At 42.8% G+C, this 27,787-nt stretch overlaps 1 long non-coding RNA gene across 1 annotated transcript; it reads left to right on the top strand.

The window, feature by feature from the left end:
* The first annotated feature begins 2,201 nt into the window (after positions 1–2,201).
* LOC113606177 (uncharacterized) lies at positions 2,202–18,359 on the top strand. Its single transcript, XR_003427462.1, has 2 exons — positions 2,202–2,357; positions 17,865–18,359. It is a non-coding gene; the product is annotated as an uncharacterized LOC113606177 (long non-coding RNA).
* Positions 18,360–27,787: the final 9,428 nt, after the last annotated feature.

Raw genomic sequence — 27,787 nt, 5'->3', positions numbered from 1 at the left:
ATTGTTTAGCCTCCATGTGTTTGTGTTTTTTATGTTTTATTCCCTGTAATTCATTTCTAATCTCATAGCGTTGTGGTCAGAAAAGATGTTTGATATGATTTCAATTTACTTAAATTTACTGTGGCTTGATGTGTGACCCAAGATGTGATCTATCCTGGAGAATGTTCTGTGCGCACTTGAGAAGAAAGTGTAATCTGCTGTTTTTGGATGGAATGTCCTATAAATATCAAATAAATCTATCTGCTCTATTGTGTCATTTAAAGTTTGTGCTTCCTTATTTATTTTCATTATGGATGATCTGTCCATTGGTGTAAGTGAGGTGTTAAAGTCCCCCACTATTATTGTGTTAGTGTCGATTTCCTCTTTTATAGCTGTTAACAGTTGCCTTATGTATTGAGGTGCTCCTATGTTTGGTGCATGTATATTTATAATTGTTATATCTTCTTCTTGGATTGATCCCTTGTTCATTATGTAGTGTCTTTCCTTGTCTCTTGTAACATTCTTTATTTTAAAGTCTATTTTATCTGATATGAGTATTGCTACTCCAGCTTTCATTTGATTTCCATTTGCATGGAATATCTTTTTCCATCCCCTCTGTTTCAGTCTGTATGTGTCCCTAGGTCTGAAGTGGGCCTCTTGTATACAGCATATATATGGGTCTTGTTTTTGTATCCATTCAGCAAGCCTGTGTCTCTTTTTTTTTTTTTTTTTGCGGTGCGCAGGCCTCTCACTGTTGTGGCATTTCCCTTTGCAGAGCACAGGCTCCGGACGCGCAGGCTCAGCATCCATGGCTCATGGGCCCAGCCGCTCCACAGCATGTGGGATCTTCCCGGACCAGGGCATGAATCCATGTCCCCTGCATTGGCAGGCGGACTCTCAACCACTTCACCACCAGGGGAGCCCAAGCCTGTGTCTTTTGGTTGGAGCATTTAATCCATTCACTTTTAAGGTAATTATCAATATGTATGTTCCTATGACCATTTCCTTAATTGTTTTGGGTTTGCTTTTGTAGGTCCTTTTCTTGTCTTGTGTTTCCCACTTAGAGAAGTTCCTTTAGCATTTGTTATAGAGCTGGTTTTGAGGTGCTGAATTATTTTAGCTTTTGCTTGCCTGTAAAGTTTTTGATTTCTCCATCGAATATGAATGAGATCCTTGCCAGGTAGAGTAATCTTGGTTGTAGTTTCTTCCCTTTCATCACTTTAAGTATATCATGCCACTCCCTTCTGGCTTGAAGAGTTTCTCCTGAGAAATCAGCTATTAACCTTATGGGAGTTCCTTTGTATGGTATTTGTCATTTTTCCCATGCTGCTTTCAATAATTTTTCTTTGTCTTTAATTTTTGCCAATTTCGTTACTATGTGTCTTGGCATGTTTCTCCTTGGGTTTATCCTGTATGGGATTCTCTGCACTTCCTGGACTTGGGTGGCTATTTCTTTTCCCATGTTAAGGAAGTTTTCTACTATAATCTCTTCAAATATTTTCTCTGGTCCTTTCTCTCTTCTCCTTCTGGGACCCCTATAATGCGAAGGTTGTTGCTTTTAATGTTGTCCCAGAGGTCTCTTAGGCTGTCTTCATTTCTTTTCATTCTTTTTTCTTTATTCTGTTCCGCAGCTGTGAATTCCACCATTCTGTCTTCCAGGTCACTTAACTGTTCTTCTGTCTCAGTTATTCTGCTATTGATTCCTTCTAGTGTAGTTTTCATTTCAGTTATTGTATTGTTCATCTCTGTTTGTTTGTTCTTTAATTCTTCTAGGTCTTTGTTAAACAATTCTTGCATCTTCTCACTCTTTGCCTCCATTCTTTTCTTGAGGTCCTGGATCATCTTCACTATCATTATTCTGAATTCTTTTTCTGGAAGGTTGCCTATCTTCACTTCATTTAGTTGTTTTTCTGGAGTTTAATCTTGTTGCTTCATCTGGTACCTAGCCCTCTGCCTTTTCATCTTGTCTATCTTCCTGTGAATGTGGTTTTCATTCAGCAGGCTGCAGGGTTGTAGTTCCTCTTGCTTCTGCTGTGTGCCCTGTGGTGGATGAGGTTATCTAAGAGGTTTGTGCAAGTTTCTGGATGGGAGGGACTGGTGGTGCATAGAGCTGGCTGTTGCTCTGGTGGGCAGAGCTCAGTAAAACTTTAATCTGCTTGTCTGGTGATGGGTGTGGCTGGGTTCCCTCCCTCTTGGTTGTTTGGCCTGAGGCAACCCAACACCGGAGGCTACCTGGGCTCCTTTTTGGGGCTAATGGCAGACTCTAGGAGGGCTCAAGCCAAGGAGTACTTCCCAGAACTTCTGCTGCCAGTGTTCTTGTCCCCACGGTGAGCCACAGCCACCCCCTGCCTCTGCAGGAGACCCTCCAACACTAGCAGGTAGGTCTGGTTCAGTCTCCTCTGGGGTCACTGCTCCTTCCCCTGGGTCCCGATGCACACACTACTTTGTGTGTGCCCTCCAAGAGCGGAGTCTCTGTTTTCCCCAGTCCTGTTGAAGTCCTGCAATCAAATCCCACTAGACTTCAAAGTCTGATTCTCTAGGAATTCCTCCTCCCGTTGCCAGACCCCCATGTTGGGAAGCCTGACGTGGGGCTCCAAACCTTCACTCCAGTGGGTGGACTTCTGTGATATAAGTGTTCTCCAGTCTGTGAGTCACCTAGCCACCAGTTATGGGATTTAATTTTACTGTGATTGCGCCCCTCCTACCGTCTCATTGTGGCTTCTCCTTTGTCTTTGGATGTGGGGTATCTTTTTGGGGGGAGTTTCCGTGTCTTCCTGTCAATGATTGTCCAGCAGCTATTTGTGATTCTCATATTCTCACAAGAGGGAGGGAGAGCAGGTCCTTCTGCTTCGCCATCTTGGTTCCTAATCCCCAGGTCATTCTTACTAGCAGGAAATTTTGGGAAAAACATGCCAGGATCCCTCATTCCACAGGACTTCCCAAATGCTCTATGCGTATGTTATTTTATTTGAGAATCTTAACCATCAAAAGAGCTGCTCCTGTGATGTGTCCCGTATGGGATGGACTACAGTGCATGGTTGAGACAGCATAATAAACAAAGGCTATAAAATGGAGTAATTCAGAATACAGACAGAGTGACACTTTTGTTAGTGACAGCTACCTTACTATCATTTATAATATAAATTAAATGTAATCAATAGTAGGCACATGTACCTTATAAAGAATGTCAATGAGGTTGCTGACAGGTGCAACGCCATCCAGGTGCAGTCGTCCACTGCTGTCAGTCTGAGCCAGCACCGTTTGAAACCAGGCAGTGGCGTCTCTCCTCTGCAGTGGCAAATTACATCACATTTTTCTTTCCCGGTTTGACATCTGTTTTTCAGTACAGAGCTGATGAGTGAATTAAAAAAGCGTCTTAACCCTGAAGATGATTTCTTTCTTCATATTCAGATTGTTATTTTGATGTATTGATATGTCTATCTCCATTTGGGGAATTAGAATCTGGTGGTGGCTCTTGGCTTTGGACAACTCAGGCCATGCCCTCCCCATTTTGGAGGAAACTTGGGGCGTTATTATCCATTTTTTAGGTTAGGAAAACTAAATCTCGGAGACATGCTGTTTGCCCAAAGCCACACGGTTCATAGTAAATAATAGAGTTTGGAACTAGGGTCTGGGTTTTGCAATTTCTAGTTCAAGGCGTTTTCAATGAGTTTTGAGTTTAGAAGATGGTTGAAGAAAAGAGAGAAGGGGTAGAAAGAGGAATAACCCTAAGCAGGTTTTATTTATTTCAGTGGAGTTTAGCCTCTTATTAATCATCAATGAAAATCTGTTGTAAGCTGCTGAGCCTCTCTTCAATAAAATGCACATAAATTTTTTTGCTGACAATTTTGGGTGAAAATAGTCCCTGAAATCCACTGATAGGCCCTTATTGAAACATACTTAGTGTGAAAAGAGTCTGGTTTCTTTTTAAGGGATCATAAATAATGCCTCCAGCGCTCTGTACTTCATTATGCTCTGAAACATCTGCTGGAAAAGGGAACATTCTCAGGGGAGAGGGTGGATGCTGAACAGGTTTTATTATTCTTGATTATTGAAAACACTAACTGTAGATTGTGCAGCTTCTCCTACTTTCATACCTGATGGGTCATGACAACAAGCTATGAAATTACACTGTAATACCTTTTCTTTTTCTTTAATAAGAAAACATTATCATATGTTCCTTCTTACCAATAACATTTGAAGTTACTTAATGTTACCGATTATTACCAAGGTGTATATATTTCAACGGCATTTGCTTCCTAGGAAGTAAAATATTCTAATTCCAAGGAGTAAAAGTGGAAGATACATTTGCTACGTGGCGCTTTCAAGTTTGTAAAATTGTACTAGGAAAAAAGCAAGAAAATATCTGAGATGCTTTTAATAATGCTGACATTTTAAGAATTTAAATAAGTTGCTAAAAGGATTAAAGAAATTGTGGTAAGTGACCAGATACCTCTTTAAACATGGATATTAGTGTCAAATATGAAATCCACTAACCGCAAGTTGCTGGTGGGGACAGTATAAAAATTTAAAGAGACATTATGAAGATTTTATTACTGGTTTAAATCCTCATTTTTACTTCTTAATGGGAAAATGTGAAACCACTTCTCAGAAAAGTAATTTTAAATTGTGTAAATGAGGAATGAAATCATGGTAAAGAAGTATGTACCTTTAATACCTGTTTTAGAAAGTACAATAAGCCATTATTTATTTACCTTAAATATATAGGAAATAGCTCCAGGGCAGCTTGGATAAAATTTATCTCATCTGTCATTGGAGGTGCTTTCTATTTATTTTAAAGGTACTGGTAGGGTCTTATGAAGAATTTTATTTCTTTAATAAACTCAGGCTATCCTTTCTTGCAGGACACGCTCTTTCATGCTGAGAGAGAGGGACTGAGCATTCACGTCTGCTCTCACACAAGTACGTTTCTGTAACACAACGGTGCAACACCAGTGTGCCCCTCCCTAGAAACAGTCTATAACCAGAGTTGTCCATTGTTTGTAAAGAAGGCCACACTCTAGCTACCCCTGATCATGGTGCAACGCTCTTTTTACAGCCTGATTTGATCTAAGCAAACAACTTTTAAAGTACACTCATAAAACAGATGGACTCACAAGTGAAAACATGTGGTAGGGCTTTAACTGTAGTGGTTTCATTCCTACAGGAGAACTGGGGGAAACCATGTCTTGTCACATCAGTTTTTCTCGGAGCCTAATATAGTCAGCGCAACGACCAGCCCAGTTCAACACCTGTTTGTTGAACACTTTTTATACATCAGGCTCTGTGCTTGGTGCTGGGGATACCAGGATGAGTGGGACTCAATGACTTTCCTCAGGATCCCCACAGATGACGGGCAAGAACGGATTCATTAGGACGTGATTCTGGTACCATAGACACGATGCCTTGAGAGAGGTATGCACAGAGCATAGTGAATATGAGAAGGTACCAGGGGCACCCTGGAGACAGGAATGCTTGTCATTCAAAGAAAAGGGTGCAGTAGGGGAACGCGGGTGTTAACGAGCATGAGGACCAGCGTGAGCAGAAGCATGGGGCTAGAAACAGCAACAGTTTGGGAGTCGCTGGAGTAAGAAGCAGCTATGGGGCTGGAGAGACAAGCAGGGTCCATATGCCATTCCAAGGAGGACCTCGTACGCCATGCTCTCCAAGGAGTGGACTTTATTCCATGTCTCTACCTGTTTATAGGGAAGAAATGCGTGGGAGGCTCGGGGACAGCATCAGAGGTCTGGAGGTCCTCAACGTGTAGTAGGAACCGCAGAATGGAAGTGACCAGTGGGGGAGGGTCTGTATAGAGTAGCCTGAGGAGAGCACGGGAGAACCTCGACACTCAGTGGGTGCTCGAGGAAGGGTAAGAAAAAGACTGTGGGGTAGGAGGACCACAGTGCAGCAACACTGCGGAGGCCGTGGGGAGCCCCGGGATTAAAGCCAGGAAGTGTATCTGGCCATGAAGGAGTAACAGCGTCTTAGTTTCAGGGGTTAGTGGGTTAGGGAGTGAGGGTCATGCTGCAGTGAATGGAGAAGTGAAGGCAGGTGAGAAGCTTGGTTGAGCGCAGAAGGAGAAGGCTGCGGCAGGAAGTCCGTTTTCTCGGAAGGAGGCTTCGGGGTGCATTTAAAGGCTGGTGGTGGGTCTGTGGAGGTGAAGGGGAGAGGGAGTATTGCTGGAGCCAGGTCCGTGCGAATTTAGGAGAGAGCGGGATAGAGGCTCTATGAAGTGAGTTGTCTTTCAGCCGCAGGGGGACCTGTCTTCCTCCGAGACTGAACAGAAGGAAGCGAGAGATATTAGAGCAACTTTATAAAACATTTAAGTAATTTATATTTTGAGTAGATAATTCTATCCATGCCATGATTCAAAATTTGAGAGGTATAAAATGTTATACAGTGAAAAATGTTCTTCTGCTCTCTGCTTCTTCTTCGTCTGTTACCTTCTTAGAAAACACTTTATTGAACATCTACAATATACAGATGCTGATTCCTGTACTGGAGAAACAACAGTGAATGAAATAGAAGAAGTTCCTGCTGATGTGGCGTGTGCGCGTGTGTGTGTGTGTGTGTGTGTGTGTGTGTGAGAGAGAGAGAGAGAGAGAGAGAGAGAGAAGGAGAGAGAGAAGAGATTGACAATAAAGAAATAAAACAAATAGTTGAATAACAAAATATATTAAATTTCTTAGAATAAAATAAAGTAGGCAATAGTTAGAAGGAGGCAGACAGAGAAATTCTGTATATTTGCAGGGCGACCAAGGAGGGTGCTCTGAGAAATGGATGTGGAACTAAGCTGTAACTGCACTGAGTGTATTAGGCTCTGAGAAAAACGAGTGTAAGAAAGCATGGTTCCCCCCATCCTCCTGCAGGAATGAAACCACTACAATTAAAGTTCTACCAGATATTTTCCCACATGAGTCCGTCTGTGTTGTGAGTGTACTTGCAGGGTCTCTGATTCTATCATCTATTATTATTATTATTATTTTGGCCGCACCGCGCAGCTTGCAGAACCTTAGATCTCCGATCAGGGATCGAACCGGTGACCCCTGCGGTGAAAGCGCGGCGGAGTCTTTTTTTTTTTAAGATATTGGGGGTAGGAGTTTATTAATTAATTAATTTATTTATTTTTGCTGTGTTGCGTCTTCATTTCTGTGCTAGGACTTTCTCTAGTTGCGGCAAGCGGGGGCCACTCTTCATCACGGTGCGTGGGCCTCTCACCATCGTGGCTTCTCTTGTTGTGGACCACAGGCTCCAGACGCGTAAGCTCAGTAGTTGTGGCTCATGGGCCTAGTCGCTCCGCGGCATGTGGGACCTTCCCAGATCAGGGCTCGAACCCGTGTCCCTGCATTGGCAGGCAGATTCTCAACCACTGCGCCACCAGGGAAGCCCGCAGCAGAGTCTTAACCACTGGACGACCCGGGAAGTCCGAGGTTCCCTGATGCTGACGGAACAGTGTCCCAGGCAGCAGGAAGGCCCTGACCAGGGACAGGGTCCTGTGTCTGAGGAGCGACAGGCAGGGAGCCTGAGTGGAGCTGAGGAAAAAGTGGGAAGACGAGGATCGGCCATAGAGGTCACTGGGGGCAACGTCTGGTGCGGTTTTGTCCTAACTTTGTGTGGTTTGCTTGAAACTGGGATTAGGATGTAAAGGCAAGACACTGAAAACATCCCGTTAGAGAGCCGCTTCTGACTCAGGAGGTCTCGGGTGGGGCTCGAGAGTCCATATTGCCAACCAGCCCCGGTGATGAAGTGGCTGCTGGTCCAGGCCAGGCTGGGAGCGTGGTGGTGAGAGGCTGACTCGACTCCAGACCCTGGGGATGCAGAGCTGTGCAAGAGCAAGCTGCTCTCCCGAGGGATGAATACAAGGCAGGGGCAGGTTCCAGACCAGTGGGAACCTACGGGCAGGCTCCAGGAAGAGGATGAAGAAGGTGTCAGTGGTTTTGCTGCTTTGTGGCTGGTTCCTGAGGGCCCAGTGAAGGTTGTCTGGGTGAGTAAGTGCGTGGTATTGGGTCAGATTATGGGATGTATGGAATTTATGAGAACGGTGGACAGATACCAAGGGTGAGCTGGCACCTAGAATTGCTCACAGTGACTGAAATAGACAAGGGCGTGAGGAAGCGTGGGTTTGCTCCCCATGCTCCTTTAGGGGAAAAGGTACCATCAGATCCAATTTGAGCCTCCTTCATAAGATTACGATCTTGAACAGACTGTTGTAGTGTAGTGAGGCTGGGAGTGTTGTGTGTCAGGGGCTAGGGGTCTTTCCTGGACTAGGAGGAGGTCCAGGGGTCTCCTTTGCAATCACCCTAATGGCAGGGTCAAGGCCTGGGGAAATGAACAGAGCTCTGGGGGACCCATTTGCGTCCCTCCAAGGTCACTTGGGTCCTTTCCTCAAAGCATCCAATGTTACTAGTCTCCTGTGTATCCTTTCTGAGCTATTTTATGCAGACAAATAACTCAATGAGGTTATAAAACATTTCAACAGCACAATTAACAAGCTCGATCTAATGGACATGAGAATATTATATCACCAGCTGCAGAACACACATTTTACTCCTTTCAAGGACCCATGGAAGGGAACTTCCCTGGTGGCGCAGTGGTTGAGAATCCTCCTGCCAATGCAGGAGACATGGGTTCCAGCCCTGGTCCAGGAAGATTCCACATGCTGCGGAGCAACTAAGCCCGTGTGCCAGAACTACTGAGCCTGCACTCTAGACCCTGCGAGCCACAACTACTGAGCCTGCATGCCACAACTACTGAAACCCGTGTGCTCTAGGGCCCATGCTCCACAATAAGAGAAGCCACCGTAATGAGAAGCCCATGCACCGCAACAAAGAGTAGCCCCCGCTCGCTGCAACTAGAGAAAGCCCACGCACAGTGACGAAGACCCAACGCAGCCAAAAATAAATAAATAAATTTATTTTTAAAAAGTGAAATGTGGAGCAAACTTTAAAAAAAGAAAAAGCTAATGGAAGGATTCTGTTCCAAAAAAAAGGACCCATGGAACATTTACACAAATTGATCCATACTGGGCCATGAGGCAAGTCTCAGCAAATTTCAAAGGATTTGAGATTTAAGGAACACATTTCTGAAGATATCATAACAAATCAGGAAATATTTAGAACTAAATAAAAATGGAAATTCTTTTATTAAAACCTGTTGGATGCAGCTAAAGCAGTGCCAGAGGAAAGTGTTTAGCCTTAAGTATTTGTATTAGATTAGAAGGAAACATGAAAGTTAATAAAGTAATCATCTGAGGACATTTTGTGTGACATCGAAAAAAACCCAGGATTCTTGCTGTGGACAGAAGATTGGGATGAAAGAGAAAAGAGTTTCCGTAAATATGGATTTTGAATTGGGAGTATCGGTGTGAGCACACAAGGTATTTTATCTGTAAATAAATAAACAAAACATTTGCATATACAGTTGTCATAAAATTATAAGTAATTTTTACGTATTATATTGCACGCAGAATTACACAGAATTATACCAGCCATAATGGACCAAGCTGGGAGACAGGGTTACATTCTGTAGGACAGAGTAGTAGACGTAAGGATGTCCATTCTTGGATATTATTGGAAGCCCTTTCCTCTAGGTTTGCAAGTTCCTTCCTGGTACATTTTCCCTCGGCCCTAAGGACAGTAGCTGCCTCTTGAAGTTGCTACCTTTGCACATTTTAGAGCTTATACCTTTCCGTAGTTAACCGTCTTCACCTTGCTGACAACTCTTTATATTAAATGTTACCAGCTCAAAGGATAGGTGTGTTTTCTGCCTGCTGATTGGATGCTGGCTGCTGCAGGCTGTGTGTGTCCCCGAGGCTATGGGACAGAATCAAACATTTACATGCACTGGTGAGCTGCCGAAGGATTTTTGAGGAAGCCGATGATGGTCTTAAAACTTTGTGTCGGAAAGTTAAAAGTGGCTGGCCTGTCTAGAAGAGGGAAAGCCAGGACGTAAGGTGTGCCACGGAGAGGTAAAAAGAGTGATTCCGGGCGTGGGCAGAGGAGATAGGAAGGAGAGATGGGAGCTGAGAAAGCCTAGGGAAAGAATTAATAGGATTTAGGACTGCTCAGAGAGAGAAGCAAAGGAGATGCTGATAATTTCAAGCCATAGAATTTCAACGTGTCAGAAATGTTTAAGCAAGGATACTGATGAGGATGTGAGGAGAAAGATCTCGTGTTGGGAGGACCGCGGTGATCTGGGTCTCAGACATTTTGGGTTTTAAATGAAAGTGAGCTATTTGGGTAACGAGGTCTGAAAGGCAGTTGAGTATAAAGGTCCGGGGCCCTGGAAGAGGCAATCTTCACAGCTCTACTGCTATATTTAAAATAAAAGGCCTTTCCATGAAAAAAAAAAATTTTTTTTAAGTATTACATTTCGTTTGGAAAAAAATAAATTAAAGGAAGAGAAAAGACTAGTGATTCAGTCACTCCTTGGAGTGTCCGTGATGTTCTGGGTGTTGGGATTCGGAGCTGACTCAGCACGTACACGGCCTCTGCCTGAGCGAGCACACACCAGAGCGGGGTGCGTCCCGTAACCGAGAGACGTCCTATGTATAACTCATTCACTCAGGCATCTCCTTGTGCAGCTGACACTGGCTCCTGGGGACCTCACTGGCTGCCCACGGTTTCTCAGATTTGGCACCAAGGTTCAAAATCGAATCCAGGTATTCTAAAATATGTACGCTTTCCAATCCTAGGCTACCTCTCTGCACACAGTAGGTGGTTAATACTCCACTGCCTACCCCACTAATTGAGAGGGAATCTCAGCTCTTTATTGAAATGACTTCTGCAGCGGGTGAGGTGCTTCTTCTTCCAGGGGCATTTTACTTTTGACAGACGTTGAAACTTTAAAGGATGAAACTACGGTGGTGAAATTTCAGAAAGTAGCCAAGTCCTGATAGGACCCAAGCAAGTGTCTGCTTTCTCCAAGGTTGAAGCACCCTCAGCCTGTTCCCTGGGCACACACTCTCCTGGGTTCAGACCAAATAAAAGCAAATTAGTCAAATGGAGAAGTGCCCAAGTACATCAGGCTAAATTCCAACTCTAACTCCCTTTTCACTCATCAAAAGCTAACGCGTTTCTCACAAGGAAATGAGAGACACCTAGTGTGTTCGTGATTATTGGGCCAACTGTTTTCTTATTTTATCAGAAGTTGAACATGTAATGAAAGGGAACAGAAAATATATTGATGTATTTGGAGGTAGACAGTCCAAATATATATATATATATATATATATTTATATACGTAAAATGGAATCCCTTTGCTGTACACCTGAAACTAACACGTTATAAATTAACTATATTCACTGTAAAAAATGGTTTAAAAAATCCTGAAAAAAAAGAGTGGCCCCTCGCAAACACGACGTAAGTGTTAACATTATTAATACTGCAGGGTCTATTATATCCCACGTACCTGATATATTTGGTTTTCCCGATTTGCCTGTTTGTACCGCTGGGCTGGGGGCTACACGGATATGGTTGTACTCTAGGAATTTCACTTTATTTGGAAAGAGATTTACACCAGTGAAGAGAGACCCCATAGCGAGCATAAGTAAAAATGCCAACTGCACAAGCAAGTCAGTGCTCGCTGGGAGGGTGAGAGGTGGGTGGGCTTTCGTGGTGGAGATTCCCTGGGGCCAGCGCAGGTGCACACACAGGTGTGTGTAGGGAAGGCTGCCGGGACGACCGAGGCATTGGGCTGAGCCTTCAGGCACCAGAAGCTTTTTGATAAGGAGTAGAGGAGGTCAGTGGAGAAGCTGGGAAGAATGAGAGCAGGGAAGGGATTGGAAAACATGTGAGTGACAGACGTTACCCAAGAGGGCTTGTCCCTGGACCTCTTCCGTGCACCTGGGAAGAACACCTCAGGTCTCAGGCCTAGGTAGCGCGTGGAGGGATGGTACCACTTACCAAAATAGCAAAACCAGAGGCAGAAGCTGGCTTTGAGGGGATAACACTTTTATTGCCACGCAGGTTTTGTTGTTGGGAGGCTGGGATGAGACACGACAGGTAGATCACTCGGCACAGTGCCTGGCACAGAGGCAGCACCCATTACATGCTAGCTACAATCACCTCTGCTCTCCAGAGGGTGCGGGGTGGCAATTTCAGTGCCAGGCTAAGAAATGCTGGTCGCTGACGCGTATAGAAATGTGCACGTTTTCTGAATCTGTCTGTACACTTGGGTCCTTTTTTTATGAAATAAACAAAGTATATCTTTATAGCTGTAAGATTTCACTTGAATTCTCACCATGGTTTTAGCTGTGATTAGAAAAACTGGGAGAATAAAACAGTCAGACCACAGGTGAGGACTTGCAAGCGGCCTTAGGGAGGCAAGTTAGCCAACATCCTGTCACCTTTTCCTCTAATTCCAAGTTTCCCTGAGAGTCGGGTTTTCTCCCACCTAGAATAAATGAAAAGGAAAGTCTTTGACGGCCTTTGGCTCAGGAACAGCTGCTGGTACTGTTTGCACAGGCACATTCATTATGGGCTCTAAACTTGCTGAGCTGGCTGACGGCACATACAGAGCCAAGTGGGAAAACGCCCGGGAGTCCTGGTTGCGTTAGAATCCCATGTATGTGGTGCAATGAGTTTAATTCATGCAAAATAAATTTAATAATTGGTTGACTTTGTCTTCCTTCTGGACTCACTCCTTTGCATTGTACTTGAAAAAGCATTTACTTAAATGCTGCAGGAGCACTGAAGGGAAGCATTGGAACTCAAGCCTCACACCACGGACTCCGCAAGATTACGAGCCCCAGTGGGGAAGGTGAGGTGTAAGGGGCAGGCAATTAACACTGTTTCTTTTAAGATGTTTTCATTGAGAGCTGGTATTTTTTTAAAAAAATGGTACATCACTACAAATAACTCAATTTCCTTCCTTTTTATGGCTGAGTAATATTCCATTGTATATATGTGCCACTCCTGCTTTATCCATTCATCTGTCGATGGACACTTAGGTTGCTTCCATGTCCTGGTTATTGTAAACAGAGCTGCAATGAACATTGTGGTATATGTCTCTTTTTGAATTATGGTTTTCTCAGGGTATATGCACAGTAGTGGGATTGCTGGGTCATATGGTAACTCTATTTTTAGTTTTTTAAGGAACCTCCATACTATTCTCTATAGTGGCTGTACCAATTTACATTCCCACCAACAGTGTAGGAGGGTTCCCTTTCTCCACACCCTCTCCAGCATTTATTGTTTGTAGATTTTATGATAATGGCCATTCTGACTGGTGTGAGATGATACCTCATTGTAGTTTTGATTTGCATTTCTCTAATGATTAGTTATTTGTAGTGAGGTGGATGGACCTAGAGTCTGTAATACAGAGTGAAGTAAGTCAGAAAGAGAAAAACAAATACCGTATGCTTACACATATATATGGAATTGAAAAAAAAAAGGTTCTGAAGAACCTAGGGACAGGACAGGAATAAAGATGCAGATGTAGAGAATGGACTTGAGGACACGGGAAGGGGGAAGGGTAAGCTGGGCTGAAGTGAGACAGTGGCATGGACATATATACACTACCAAACATAAAATAGATAGCTAGTGGGAAGCAGCTGCATAGCACAGGGAGATCAGCTCGGTGCTTTGTGACCACCTAGAGGGGTGGGATAAGGAGGGTGGGAGGGAGACACAAGAGGGAGGAGATATGGGGATATATGTATATATATAGCTGATTCGCTTTGTTATACAGCAGAAACTAACACACCATTGTAAAGCAATTATACTCCAATAAAGGTGTTAAAGAAATGAAGCATTATACAATGTTATATGTCAATTATATCTCAGTAAAGTTGGAAAAAAAGGAAAAAAACGGTACCTCAGCTGTGTTTGTCCTTTTCACTGTCAAAGCAAGCTGAGATTCTCAGCTCCATGAACAGGAGAGCTGAGACCCTGCACCCTGTAATGAGGGCAGTGAGGGTTATGCGGCGTGCTCAAGGCCACAGCAGAGCCCAGATCAGGACAGAAAGAACCTGGATCCTGTTGCCTGCTTGCTGGCTGCCCGTGCCCCCTCCATCCCCGCCCCTCTGATGTCACTGAAGGCTCATTGCTGGCAACTAGGAGAGCATCGTCTGAGGCATTAAAGGATGTCAGAATTGGAAGGGGCCTTGGAGAGAATCGGCCTCAACCCTGCAAAGCTCTGGGGCTTGTTCAATGTTGGGGATAAGGGAAAGAGCTTCGCTGACTGGATCCTGGGCCGTTTGCATTTCTTTAGGCCACTCCAGGTGTGGTGGACACGATTCAGAGAGCTGCTGTCACCGTAACTGCCACAGGGCTCGTCCACTCTAGGACTTGTGTGTCGTGCGCTTCCTCTCACTCCAACTCCCTGGGCAGGGTGGTCTCGTGGCAGGTGGTCGACAGGCTCTTCTGGCCCAAACATCCGGCACTTTGGTGGTTCTGGGTACAGCCCGTGATGGAATTCCCTAGATTCCTTCCAGAAACCTTCTGGTGCAAACAAACGAATCATTTCTCTTTCACACAACCCCTGGCATTTTCCGCCTCTGTCTCTTTGCAGAGCCGTTCCCTTCTCCTGGAGCCCTCTTTTGCCTCATCTTAATGATGTACTGGTGCTCCCCTGGGATGTGATGCCGCGGGAGCTTAGGCCTGTCTGTCTTCCCCTCAGAACAGTGCTCAGCGCAGAGTAGGCACTCACCAAATATGTGCGTAAAAATGGGTCCAAAGGGTTATCAGTGCTGCTTGGTTCCCATCTTTAGGAGCCTTGTTCATCCATAACTAGGGTCCTTGATCCTGACCTGTGGGCTCAATCCCATCTTCGACTCTGCTCAATTCTCGCCCAGATGGAAGAGTCATTAGGCCTCTTGCCAGGAACAGGTATAACTTGCTATCAGGTTCGTTCTGCTGCTACTCAGGCTCTGTCCTTGGGCCTTATCTCTGGACTCTGGTTTCCTACTCAGTTACTCTGATGATGAATCTAGCGCCCTTCCCCACCAGGTGGCGGTTTGGTGTATCTTGTTTAACTTTATGCTAAAAAGGTCATGCTGTACCCCTGGCTGTCAAGTTCTGCTTGCCAGACTGACCTTTCTTGCGGCGTCTGTCACAGACTCTGTCCCCGCAGCGCCTGTCCTACCCTGGGGGTGGGTGACTCTAGGTCTCCACTCCTCCCTGTCATGTTCTGTGTGGGAGTCATTCTCTCTCTCTCTCTCTCTCTCTTTTAATAAATTTATTTATTTGTTTTTGGCTGCATTGGGTCTCCGTTGCTGTGTGCAGGCTTTCTCTAGTTGCGGCGAGCGGGGGCTACTCTTCATTGCAGTGCGTGGACTTCCCATTGCGGTGGCTTCTCTTGTTGCGGAGCACGGGCTCTAGGCGCGTGGGCTTTAGTAGTTGTGGCACGCAGGCTCAGTAGTTGTGGCGCGTGGCCTTAGTTGCTCCACGGCATGTGGGATCTTTCCGGACCAGGGCTCGAACCCGTGTCCTCTGCATTGGCAGGCGGATTCTTAACCACTGCGCCACCAGGGAATTCCTGGGAGTAGTTCCCTTGGTACCTTGATACATCAGTGTCTGTTAAGATGATGCTTTGCCCCATCCAGGGTTCTCGCCCTGAATTCCAGTCTGCTCTCTGACGTGTGTCCTGGAAGGTGCTGCCTGCTTGACTTAGCGGTCTTGCCGCCTCGGGGCTCCAGCTGTGACTCTTGTGGGGTCACCCTCGCCTCCTGGCGTTGGACTGGCAAAGCCAACCACCGCCTCTGTAGTGTTTCATTGTAAACTCCACTGGCTACACTGGTCTTTCTCCCAGAACTGCGACCATTTCCCCATCACCTTCAAGTCCAAGACCCACATCTGGGATCACCGTTAAGAGCCTCGACACCAGCTGTGTGACTTAGGCAAGTTACTTAGCTCCAAGCCTCAATTTTCCCATCTGTGAAATGGGGGAGAAATGTAGGCAATCACTGTATTTTGTCTCATTTGGTCATGATGAGGACTGAATTCGCAGGAAGTGTAACCTGTAAGTTTCACACCCAGCGTTTCTGGGCTCCCCTGCTCATCTCAGCCCTCCAAGCTGCTCTATACCCTTGAGCTCCCATAACGCTTATTCTGCAAACCACTCATTTTGGATTTAAAGGTCCTCTCTGGCAACTGTAGTTTCCATTTTTTAGACCCACGTCTCACATCTCCAGCTATATCGTCAGCTCCTTTAGGTAAAAACAGTGTCTGGTGCCACCTTGTATCTTCCAAGCCCGGCCCCATGCCCTGCATATACCAGGTACAGAAGAAATGCTTACTCTTATTGAGATCTCCTTTAGTCTCAAAGTCAAACACAAGCATCCCACAAACGCTGACGAGCTTGCTCACCCTGGAGTGCATTTCCCTTGCTGAGTGTGCAAGGACACGCCAAGGCCGACAGAACACTTATTAGCCGCCCCAGGGATTGATTCTGCCGGTGGCAGCTGCCCTGGGACGGTGTTCCTTGTTAATGATGTTCTTAGATGCAGGGGTGAGAAGTCACAGCAGCTAAAACTTTGCTTTCCCATCAGCTCAGGGAAAATGACGGCTCTAGAACTCAGCTTGCTGGGAGCTAAGAACTGACTCCCAGTGTTTCAAATCCTGCCTCACTTGTGGTGGCGGAGTCCCATCCTCACTAGGATGTTTCAGATCTGGCCATGTAATTGATCATTTTCCTCAAAGCGTACACCATGACCTTACCTCCCGTTGACCAGTAAGAGGATGAAGCCTGCCACACGTGTCATCAGTAAGTTCAATAAGGTCACATGGACTTTCTTGGAGAAAGGAATTTAACACAATTAACAACCTGACACTTGGCAATGGTTTAAAGAAAAGCTTCTTTGGGTTCTGAGTTGAAAAGCAACTGACGTTGGTGCTCTCACGCTATAAGGTCTCTTTCTTCTATAAAATAGGGGGAAAAGTATTTTCCTGCCCCGCCCTCCACAGAAGGTCGTTGTAAAGATCATACCTGGTAACATCTGTGAAAGATCCTTCTGAGCTTAAAAGAGCTGATGGGCATAAGGCAAACAAGATGGTTTTGTTGACTACAGACCCTCCCAGGCCTGGCGGTGTTCACAGGGCCTGGTCTGGGGCCTGCACGGAGAGGCCAGGGTTGGGGAGGGGTGGGCAGGGTGCACCGTGAAGGTGGTGTCATCATGTAACTTAAGCCTGGCTCATCTGAAGGATGGCCAGGCATCCTTTCGGGGGTAAGCCTTGCTATTCCCTTAGAGTTTGCAAATTCTGATCTAGGGACCTAGAGGCTTCTGCTCCATATCTCGGTGGGAGGGTCCTGAGGAAACACAGCCTGGGACAAGACTTCTCCTACCTGAATATTTGTCCTTAGGACAAGAATTCTCTAGATACTCTAAGAAACACATGCTTGTTTTTCTATGGTCCATCTTCTCTGGGAAGGAGAGGACCAAGAAAAGTGGACCTAAAATCACAAAAGGGATATTGTTTGGCAAAGTAGGAAAATAGCAAAGCAAGAAAAATGTGACGGTAGACAGAGCAGGGGAAGAGTTTTATGTCCGCTCCAGGGTTAGAGGTATCCCAGCCTGTTAACAACAGAAGCTGGGTTGGCTTCTGGATACTGCGAGGGAATTACCTTTCTGAGATGACTTAGGGGCATTTCGTCTCAAGGTCTCTTCAGTTTCTTCGCCGAGTCTATAACCTTTGTGAGGGAAAATAGAAACGTATATCCACTTCAAGAACAACGCGACAAGCTATCTTTTACAGTGGATTCTTGCCCTTTTTAATTTTTTAGGACTGAGAATTCTAAGAAATGAGGAAGGAGAGTGAATATGGAAGCAAGATGTCATGAGAACACATTAGTAACTAATTTGTTAAGCATGTCGGGTAGTTTCCCATGAGGTTGTTTGCCTTAAGCACGAACTCCTAGAGATGTTACCCTCAATGTTCTCTCTACAGAGGGGCGGATACTGAAGAACCAAGGACCAAATATCTCTCAGAGACAGATAATCTCCAGATTGAAGCGAGCATCGTCTGCACGCTCGGGGCTCAGAAAGAAATCGGCAACATCAGACTGTCCAGCTTCCTCCCAGGGAAAGGACGAAAGTAGCGTTCAAAGAAGTAGAATTCAAAGAAGGTTCAGTAATAGCCTTCGGGGGTCTCCAAAGAGGCTTCCTTAGCGAGACATGACTCTGACACTTTTGCAGAAAACTTCATCTTTCGTAACAGTGATAATAACACTACAGCTTTAAGAAGTACTTCTAAAGTTTGGGGGGAAAAGCCTGCTCACCCGGAGGCAAGAAACAACTCATGTTAGATGATCCATTAACCCCTGAACGAGGTCTATAAATGAAATGGTTTACAGAGAAAGGAGTTAAAGAATTTACAATCTTTGTCAAAACCCCCAAATAACTCCTGTGATTTTTCTGTTTCAAATAAAGAATCATAGGCAGATCCAAAGAGTAATGATTTTTAAGTTAAAAAATTGTATGAGCTTTTCAAGCAGAGAAGTAAAACTAGAGGGTCAGCCTCTTTCTCTGCAGAGAAAAAAGAGAAGAGTGGGAAGGGGAAGACAAAAGCCGTATGGGGAGAGTAACCGTATTTTTCAGAGAGCTCCTGAGAACATATTTATGACGGATGTTAAAACCACTGAATCCTGACTTTGTGTTACTTAGAGAACGGTTCTCTAAGCAGATTAATAGCACAAAGACTATTCCAGGTAGGACCCAGAACTTAATTATGAGAAGAAGTCATGCTTATCATTAACAGCACAGTTTGCAAACCAAAAATGTCTCACTCGGTACTTCTTTGTTGACAACAGAAGGGCTGGGAGCAATGCTACTTGACCACACTTTGGAGAGACGTCAGTTGGAGTTAAAAGTTTATAACAGGAATCATAGATTTTAGAGGTGGGGGACATCACAGAAAACCTAAATTGATTCCACCTCTCCATGTGTAGATGAGAAAATGTTTAAGGTTACAGCTAGTTGGTTAAAAGGGTCTAGGATTACATTTTAGAACGTCTTGTTCAGGTTTCTCTTCTCTACCATAATGGTTTACTTAAAGCAGTCATGGAATCGGAGCGTTTCACTCAGGTTGGAAGAGGCCTTGAAATTCGTCCTTTCGGTAACCTTCTCATTGATGTATAACACACGTACAAAAAAGTGCACAAGTCATAAGAATACAGGAAACACATCCACCTCAGAAGGGAAACAAAACCTCATCCGGACTCCAGGAGATACCTTGGGCCTCTTCAAGTCATGGCCTCTTCAAGTCATGGCCCACACCCAGGGTCAGATATCTCTGTGCCCAGTTGAGGAATCAGCAAATTGAGGTCCACATTGGATAAACGATTTGCCCAAAAGCACGCTATTAGTGATTTTGTGCCACCTATGTCTGTCCTTTTCCACTAAGTTAATTCCATCTAATTTAACTAAGAATCCAAAGCTTAGCACGGTGTAACACTGCAGTAAGAGTCTCCCCAATGTTTGTTGAGTGAATTAATGAACTCATTCTGGAGGTTCCTTCTGTTTCATACGTCACTTCTGTGTCCTCTGTGTGTTTTTACTTGGCCTCCTCCCGACATGGCAGGTCTCATCCTATATCCTTGATGATTCTGGGCCGTCCACATGTTTCTGTGAGAGAATTGAAGCTGTGTGCATGGCTGGTGTCGCCCTTTGTAGGGCTTTTCTCTAGGGGGTGGAATGTGACCCATTTCTCTGGGTAAACTCCCATGTTGGTATCCAAAGAAATTTTCTCTGGGGTTATTTATATATATTTCTTTAAATGTTGAGCCTTCTTTTAATTTATTTATTTTTATTTTTGGCTGTGTTGGGTCTTCGTTTCTGTGCGAGGGCTTTCTTTAGTTGCGGCAAGCGGGGGCCACTCCTCATCGCGGTGCACGGGCCTCTCACTATCGCGGCCTCTCTTGTTGCGGAGCACAGGCTCCAGACACGCAGGCTCAGTAGTTGTGGCTCACAGGCCCAGTTGCTCCGCGGCATGTGGGATCCTCCCAGACCAGGGCTCGAACCCGTGTCCCCTTCATTAGCAGGCAGATTCTCAACCACTGCGCCACCAGGGAAGCCCTCTCTGGGGTTACTTTACTTTGATAGTAAAGAATCCCTCCATTGCTGGGGGCCACGAGGACAGCTAGTATTTTACAAGCAGCGTGGGAGAAGGGGTGGCGACCTGCTCCTCATGCAGGAGATTTCACTAAACCCTGTTTCCATTACTACCTCTCCTTCCACTCTCCTCTGGGGGAGACCAAAACTTGACCTGCTTTTTATTGTTGCCATACGATAGCAGTCCCAAACAATGGCAGTGATAAAACACCCTTCTGCCCTCAAACATTAAATTGATCTGGTTCTAAATAACTGTGGTTGCTATTAATTGTGTCCAGCTTTATGGAGATTTAATTAGCATACTGTAAAAGTCACCTACTTCAAGTGTACCTGTAATGACTCTTGGACCTCGCACACAGTTTGATGAATTTTGGTAACTGTACTCAAGATATAGAACACTTCCATCACTCTGAACAGTTTCCTTGTGCCCCTTTGCACTGGAGCCTGTGCTCTGACTTTCAGTCCCCGGCAACCACTGATTTACTTTCTCTCAGGATGCTTTTTACCTTTTCTAGAATTTCATATAATGGAATCAAGTGGTATGTAGTCTCCTGTGTTTGTTTCCTTTCACTTAACATGGTTTTGAGATCCATCCATCTTATTGTGTGTATTAGGATTTTATTTTTTTTTTATTGCTGAGCAGTGTTCCCTGATATGGATATCTTACAATTAGTTTATCCATTCACATGTCGGTGAATGTTTGGGTTGTTTCCAGTTTTTTTTTTAATTAATTTAATTAATTAATTAATTTGGGGGCCTGCATTGGGTCTTCGTTGCTGTGTTCTGGCTTTCTCTAGTTATGGTGAGTGGGGGCTACTCTTCGTTGTCGTGTGCGGGCTTCTCATTGCGGTGGCTTCTCTTGTTGCAGAGCGTGGGTTTCAGTAGTTGTGGCACGTGGGCTCAGTAGTTGTGGCTCGCGGGCTCTAGAGTGCAGGCTCAGTAGTTGTGGCACATGGGCTTAGTTGCTCCACAGCACGTGGGATCTTCCCAGGCCAGGGCTTGAACCCATGTCCCCTGTGTTGGCAGGCAGATTCTTAACCACTGCGTCACCAAGGAAGCCCTGTTTCCAGTTTTGGACAATTGTGCATGATGCTGCTGTGAATGTTTGGTCCAAGTCCTCATGTGGATGCACAATTTTATTTCTTTTTGATAAATGCCTAAAAGTAGGATTGCTGGAACTTGTGTTTAACTCTGTAAGATACTGCGATATCAACTCAGAACGGCTGTGCCACTCTGCATTCCACCAGCAACGGATGAGAGCTGTCATTGCGTCATCTACATGTGGAGTTGTCAGTATTTTTAATTCAAGCTATTCTAGTGGTGTGTCGTGTTATCTTATCCTGGTTTTAGTTTCGTTTCCCTGATAACTTGCGATGTCATGTTCTTATTCGTCATTTATCTTCTTTTGTGAAGTGCCTGTTCAAGTTGTTTTTTGTCTTCCTATTATTGGATTGTTTGCCTTATTACTGAGTTGGAAGAGTTCTTTTTATACTTTGGATACAAGGCTTCATCAGATGTATTTTGGAAATTTGTTTTTCCTAGTCTAGACTTACCTTTTTGTTTTCTCAATTATGTCTTTCTAAGAATAAAGTATTAAATTCTGATGAAATCTATTTTATCAGTTTTTTCTTTCATAGGTCATGCTTATGGTGTCCTATTTAAGATATCTTTGACCCAAGCCACAGAGATTTTCTGTTTTCTTCTAAACGTTTTATAGTTTTGCTTCCAATGTTATGGCCTATTACTCATTTTTGAGTTAATTTTTATTGGTGTAATGCCTGGATTGAGGCTAATTTTTAAAATAAAGATATCCAGTTTTTCCAGCATAATTTAAAGACCATTTTTCCCTGTGGAATTACCTTGGCTTGAGAAAGGACTCGGCATATTCCACAGATAGAAAGGAGGTCAGTGTGGCCTGAATAGAGCAAGAAAGGAGGAGATGTTGTATCGTGTTGTTGGAGAGAAACACAGGTGCCAAACCTTGTAAGGTCTTATGGGCCTTGATAAGAAATTTGGATTTTATGCTGAAAGCTACACAATTGCCTCAAGGGTTATAAGCAGGGGTGCTGGAAGATCTGATTGATAATCTAAAATGAAAATTCTTTATCTGTCTGTATGAATCCATTGCAACCTCTCCAAATAAAGTAGGTCATTACTGACCATGCAACAGTGTGCCGAGTTTGATGAAGTTTTATTGTTTACCCAGTGGGACAAAATTTGACTCATACCTCAGCAGTTCTTAAGTTGCCAACTGCACATTCATCTTTCCCCCTCTCCTTGTAGGAGTCTGTATAAAACCAGAGCTAATGCACTTTTCTGAATGCTAGCTTATATGCTGCTACTGCCAGGAATTTTTGCCAGGGATATTAAAAACGCTACCTGATGTTCTGTGTCCTTTGGTTTCTCGTTTTGCTCTTTCTTTATCACCAAGGTAAACACTGTGCTAATGCCAACAGGAAAAAGCTTCAGGGGACTCTTTAGTTATTAGAGATTTCATACCCCTTGGCGATTATTACCAGCTTAAGGTATGTGAAATTAACTAAACATGAGGATAGCATTCCTAGAATAAAGAATATTTATGATGTACTGTGAACCTGAAAATGATTAAATTAGCTTAAATAAAAAAAGAGATTTTGATACAGAAAATTTTTCTTCTGTATTAGAGCAGGTTATGAGAGAAATTGTAGAGATCTCTAACAATAGAATCGTTTTGGGAAAATTTTGTTGACAAATGGTTAACCAGTTAAGTTATATCTAGATACTCTTTTCAGCTCAATTCTCAGTCTCTTTATTTAAATGTATATCTGTGCCTAATCTGTAGCAGTGTTAATAGATGCTTTATCTTTTAGAACATTTTACATATTGAAGTTAAGAGAGAAGAAATGAAAGTTAAATGAAGTTGTATAAATAGGTTATTATTATTTGTTCTTCCACTGAATGAGTTCTATATGATTAATATCACAGGTTGGGCTGATCGGTTCAAAATTTGCATCATAATTTGTCTAACACTGTGAAAATGCTGGCTAGGAGGAAGGACCCTTTATTCAATAAAATGTTGCTACTAGTCTTAATAATCCTGACATTCCTTAACTTTACTTTCTTGATATGAACTCTACAATAATTCAAATTTCATTCTAAAGATGTAAAGTCTTTACATGTAGAATATAGTTTTAGTCTTCTAAATTTTTCTCATTTATTGAGATAGTTTTGCTAGAATGGAGTTGAGAAATTTTGTAATTTAAAGAGATGTAGAGAAACTCCCACTTCTTTTGGGCTAGATATTGTGAAAATTCTCCCACTAATGGCATCTGGAAGTTACGAGATGGATATCTTCAAAGAGAAAATGGAAATTAGAGTGGTAAGCTAGCACAGAAACTCTGACTTCCCTGGCAGTGTTTACAATACCAGAAACATAGACCAGGGTTTTGATAGCCTCATAAAGAAATAGGGGCTAGAACCTTTGTCTAGCAAGATGAGCAGATAACTAAGACTCATGCATAAAGCTAGCATGCTCAAAGGCTGAGCTGGGAAAAAATATCCATATCTTGTTGAAGGGATTCAAAAGGAAATTTTTAAATTCTTAGTTCTTGAAGGGCATAGAATTGCTTCTCTGTTCCTAGCAATATTCTCCACTGTGTTACTGAAAATGCAGTGTTAGCAAAGAGGTAGGTTCTGTTTTCCAGGTGAAACTTTCAGCTCCATGACAGGACAAAATAGCCCATAGTTATCTGTGTACACAGTTTACAGCTACAAAAACTGACTTTGGTACTTATTACAGAAAAATACTTAGTTAAATGTAAGTGTTATTCCTTCCACTAAATATTCACTGACCCAAAACCTTGGGTGGCATTTTGCAGAGCCCATAGTCTGATGCATGTTTAGACAGGTGGGTTTACACTGTCTTAAGAGGATGAGGGCCTGCCCCTGAGATATTACCTCATTATGCAAAAATAACATATCCTTCATGACAATTTTCACAGACGTTTAAGACACATCTGATGAAGTTCAACTTTCAGGAGCCAAGGACTACGAGAAAATATTAGCCTCTACATTATGCATGCATTTAGAAGCTTACCTGAAATCTGCCTTTTATAAAGGATTAGTATGGATAAGTTGAACTATACATTTTTTTAAACTCGACTGCCATTAAAGAAGAAATTATAAGGTTGCAACAACAACAAAAATAATAAATAAATTCTTAGTCCTTGGCTTCAGGGGGGAAAATGTCTCACCTGAAAATTAATTACCAGCCTATCTATACATGATAACTTACAACACACGTACAGTTCGAAAATCACCATGCTAACAATCTAAGTTAAAGTACTTCCAGGTAGGTAGTGTACCAGTGTGGTAGAGCAGCGACCAGAAACAAATATATATTCATTTGGAGAAAGGCATTCTTAACTTGTTTTCTTCAAATTAAGGTCAGCAAAATAGGAGGAAACAAGCCACAGTGAGCAGAGTCAACAAACTAGGAAACAGTGAATTACAGACCTGACTTAGGACCTGACAGAGCACATAAGATGTGGAGATTACCTAATGCAGAATGTACAATAAGTAAGCTTAAAATGTTTCTGTAAATAAAAAAAGAATATCGTAAATATGACCAAAGACTAAGACTGAGAGAACATTTTTTACAATTGTATACATTTGGAAAGGAACTGGAGAGAATTTATAGAAGTAAAATGTATTCATTTAAATTAAAACTCTGGGGATGGGTTAAACAGTAGATAGAGCTTCAGATAAAGCTGAAGAGAAATTAATTAAATGGAGAAGAGCTTGGTAGAATTCTGCAGAATTTAGCAGAGAGAGAGTAAGAAAATACAGAGGACAGGTTACGAGGCATGAAAGACAGGATAAGAAGGTCCAACACATGCTTACTTAGAGTTCCAGAGTAGAAGAGGGGTGAGAAGAGGAAGAGAAAGTATGTTTTAAAAAATATTAACATTTAAAAAAATGAGACTTCTCCACAATTGAGAAAGACCCAAATTCTTAGATTTGGGGAAACAATAAATCCCAAGCAGAATAAATAAAAACTAGTCTTACCCTTGTCATATTGTAGTCAAAGTGAAACCATTAATGACAAGAGAAGATTAAAAGCAACTTGTTAAAACAGGCAACCTACATTCAGATAAAAATTAGATTGATGTCACAGCAGCAACAATGGGAGTTGGAGAGAATAGAAATATATCTTCAATGTGCTGAGACAAAATAAAAGTTAATCTAAAACGGAAAGTTAGTTATCTTTCAAGAATGAGGACAAAATAAAGACATTTTTCAGACAAACATGAATTATAGGTGTTAACCACAATAGACTTCACTAAAGGAATTCCAAAATGATGTACTTAAGGCAGGCGTAATATGATCCCAGATGGAAGGTCTAACATTCAAGAAAAATGGTACAAAAAAAATTGCTAAACATGAGGGTAAATATAAAGATGGAGTGGATAAAAATTGAAATAAATTTTATTTGGGGGTAAAGGTATAAAAATCTCATAATAATAACTTTTAAGATGAGAGGGAAGTTACATGTTGAATTATATCCCCCCCTAAAAAGATCTGTTGGAGTCCTAACCCACAGGACCTCAGAATGTCATTTTATTTGGACATAGGGTCTTTACAAAGATAATCAAGTTAAAGTGAAGTCATTAGGGTGGGCCTAATCCCGTAGGACTGGTGTTCTCATAAAAAGAAGAAATTCAGACACAGGCAGCCCACAGGAAGAGAACCATGTGAAGATGAATGCAGAGATAACACTATGCTTCCACAAGTTGAGGAGCACAAGATTAGCAGCAAGCCGCCAGATGCATGAGAGGCATGGAACAGACTCTCCCTCACAGCCCTGGGAAGGAACCAACCCTTCTGACACCTTGATCTGCAACTTCTAGCACCAGAACTGAAAGACAATACAATTTTGTTGTTTGGGTCACCTGGTTTGTGGAACTTTGTTACAGCAGCCCTTGCAAACGGATACAGAAGTGTTCAGAGTCAAATTTCCAATGTGATGAGAGTTCTAAAATCTTTATATTATATACAAAGATAGGACTATATATTTTTAAGCAAACTATGTAGGTTGAATTTTTTCTTGGAAGTCACTAAAAATGGAAATATAATATATATCTTCTGCAGCAAGAGAATAAATGAAAAATTTTAAAAGTATTCCCATTGGAAATACGGCTGATTCTACGCCTGGGACAGAAAATGTATAAGATGATCCTGGAGTATCTTCATACCAGAAAGCAAAGAAACTCAAAGACAAAAGGATTTGTGAACTAATCTGATTAGGCTGCACGGCCCAAAGATGGGAAAACTTAAGTGTCAACAAAGATAACAACTGTGATGGATTAAAGCACATCAAATTATTTAAATTCAGAGGTTCAAAATGATACTAATTATTTTTGATTTATAGAAAGAAAGAAAGAAATTCATTGGTCGCCTTTGGAGGGTGCTAGAGAACATTCTCATTATTATGGAAACTAATAAAAAAGGAAAAAAAATCAATAATTAATCCTAAAAGTATTTCCTAAAAGATTTTCTGAGTCCTCAGACTATGAAAATTTGTTGTTCTTTATAAAATTATTCTAGAAAATAAATGTAGAAGTTAAAACAATTTTAATGGCACCATTTAAAAAACTCCTGATGAATAAATTCACGTAGGTAATGATCATCAATGGTAGACAAGACCATAGAAAAGAGAGAACCCAAATGTCACATGTGACAGTAGAAGTGTAATCCACCACCTATGAGGTGGCCTTGCTAAAGTGGGGAAATTGAACCAAAATCTGGGGAAGGCTCTAGCTCTAGAGAACAATTTGAGGAAACACAAAGGGATGGAGGGATGTGTTGAACGCACCACGTGATGCAACAACAAAACCACACCATAGGAAACCAGAGGACAGATGACTAGCTTATTCAACACATCAAATTAAATTAAATTAAATTAAATTAAATTAAAGGAAGGGGAACACACAGATTAAAAGAGACTTAGGAGACATACCAACCAAGAAGTATAGACCTTTTATTTATTTATTTATTTTTGCTGTACGCGGGCCTCTCACTGATGTGGCCTCTCCCGTTGCGGAGCACAGGCTCCGGACACACAGGCTCAGCGGCCATGGCTCACGGGCCCAGCCGCTCCGCGGCATGTGGGATCTTCGCGGACCGGGGCACGAACCCGCGTCCCCTGCATCGGTAGGCAGACTCTCAACCACTGCGCCACCAGGGAAGGCCTAGACCCTTTTTTGATATTTATTGTTTTAAGAAAAAAATGTATAAAATCATCAGGGAAATAGGAACATTGGCTGGATATTTTATGATATTAAAGATTCAATTTTAACTTTTAAAAGTGCGATAATGGTGTTGTGGTTTTGTTAAAGGAAGAGCAGTTTAAAATAATCTGGAGATGGAGTGTTTGGGGGGACAAGTAAAAGTCTAGATAGAGAAAAACTGGCCATGTATTGATAATTATTGAAGCCAGGTTACATTGGGTTAATTATATTATTCTCTCTATTTCTATATATGTTTGAAAATTCTGTGATAAAAAAGTTAAGTGGAAAAATAACAATCCCTACTTCACAGGGTTATAGGGAGAGCAAAAAGTTAATTATTGTATTTATTAGCACAGAGGTTCCTGTGTAACTTGTAACCAATTTTTAAAAAGCCTCAGTTATAAATAAGGCAGAAAAGAAGGAAAAATATAGAAAATTCAGGGAAACAAGAAGCACAAAATAAGGTAGAAAACTTCAAACTTATTAATCATTA

This window comes from Aethalodelphis obliquidens, unplaced genomic scaffold, assembly GCF_003676395.1.
Source record: "Aethalodelphis obliquidens isolate GAN/ISIS:26980383/991018 unplaced genomic scaffold, ASM367639v1 scaffold3, whole genome shotgun sequence".
Lineage (NCBI taxonomy): Eukaryota > Metazoa > Chordata > Mammalia > Artiodactyla > Delphinidae > Aethalodelphis > Aethalodelphis obliquidens.
The sequence above is the reverse complement of the archived record's forward strand: the minus strand, read 5'-3'. Positions and strand labels throughout refer to the sequence as shown.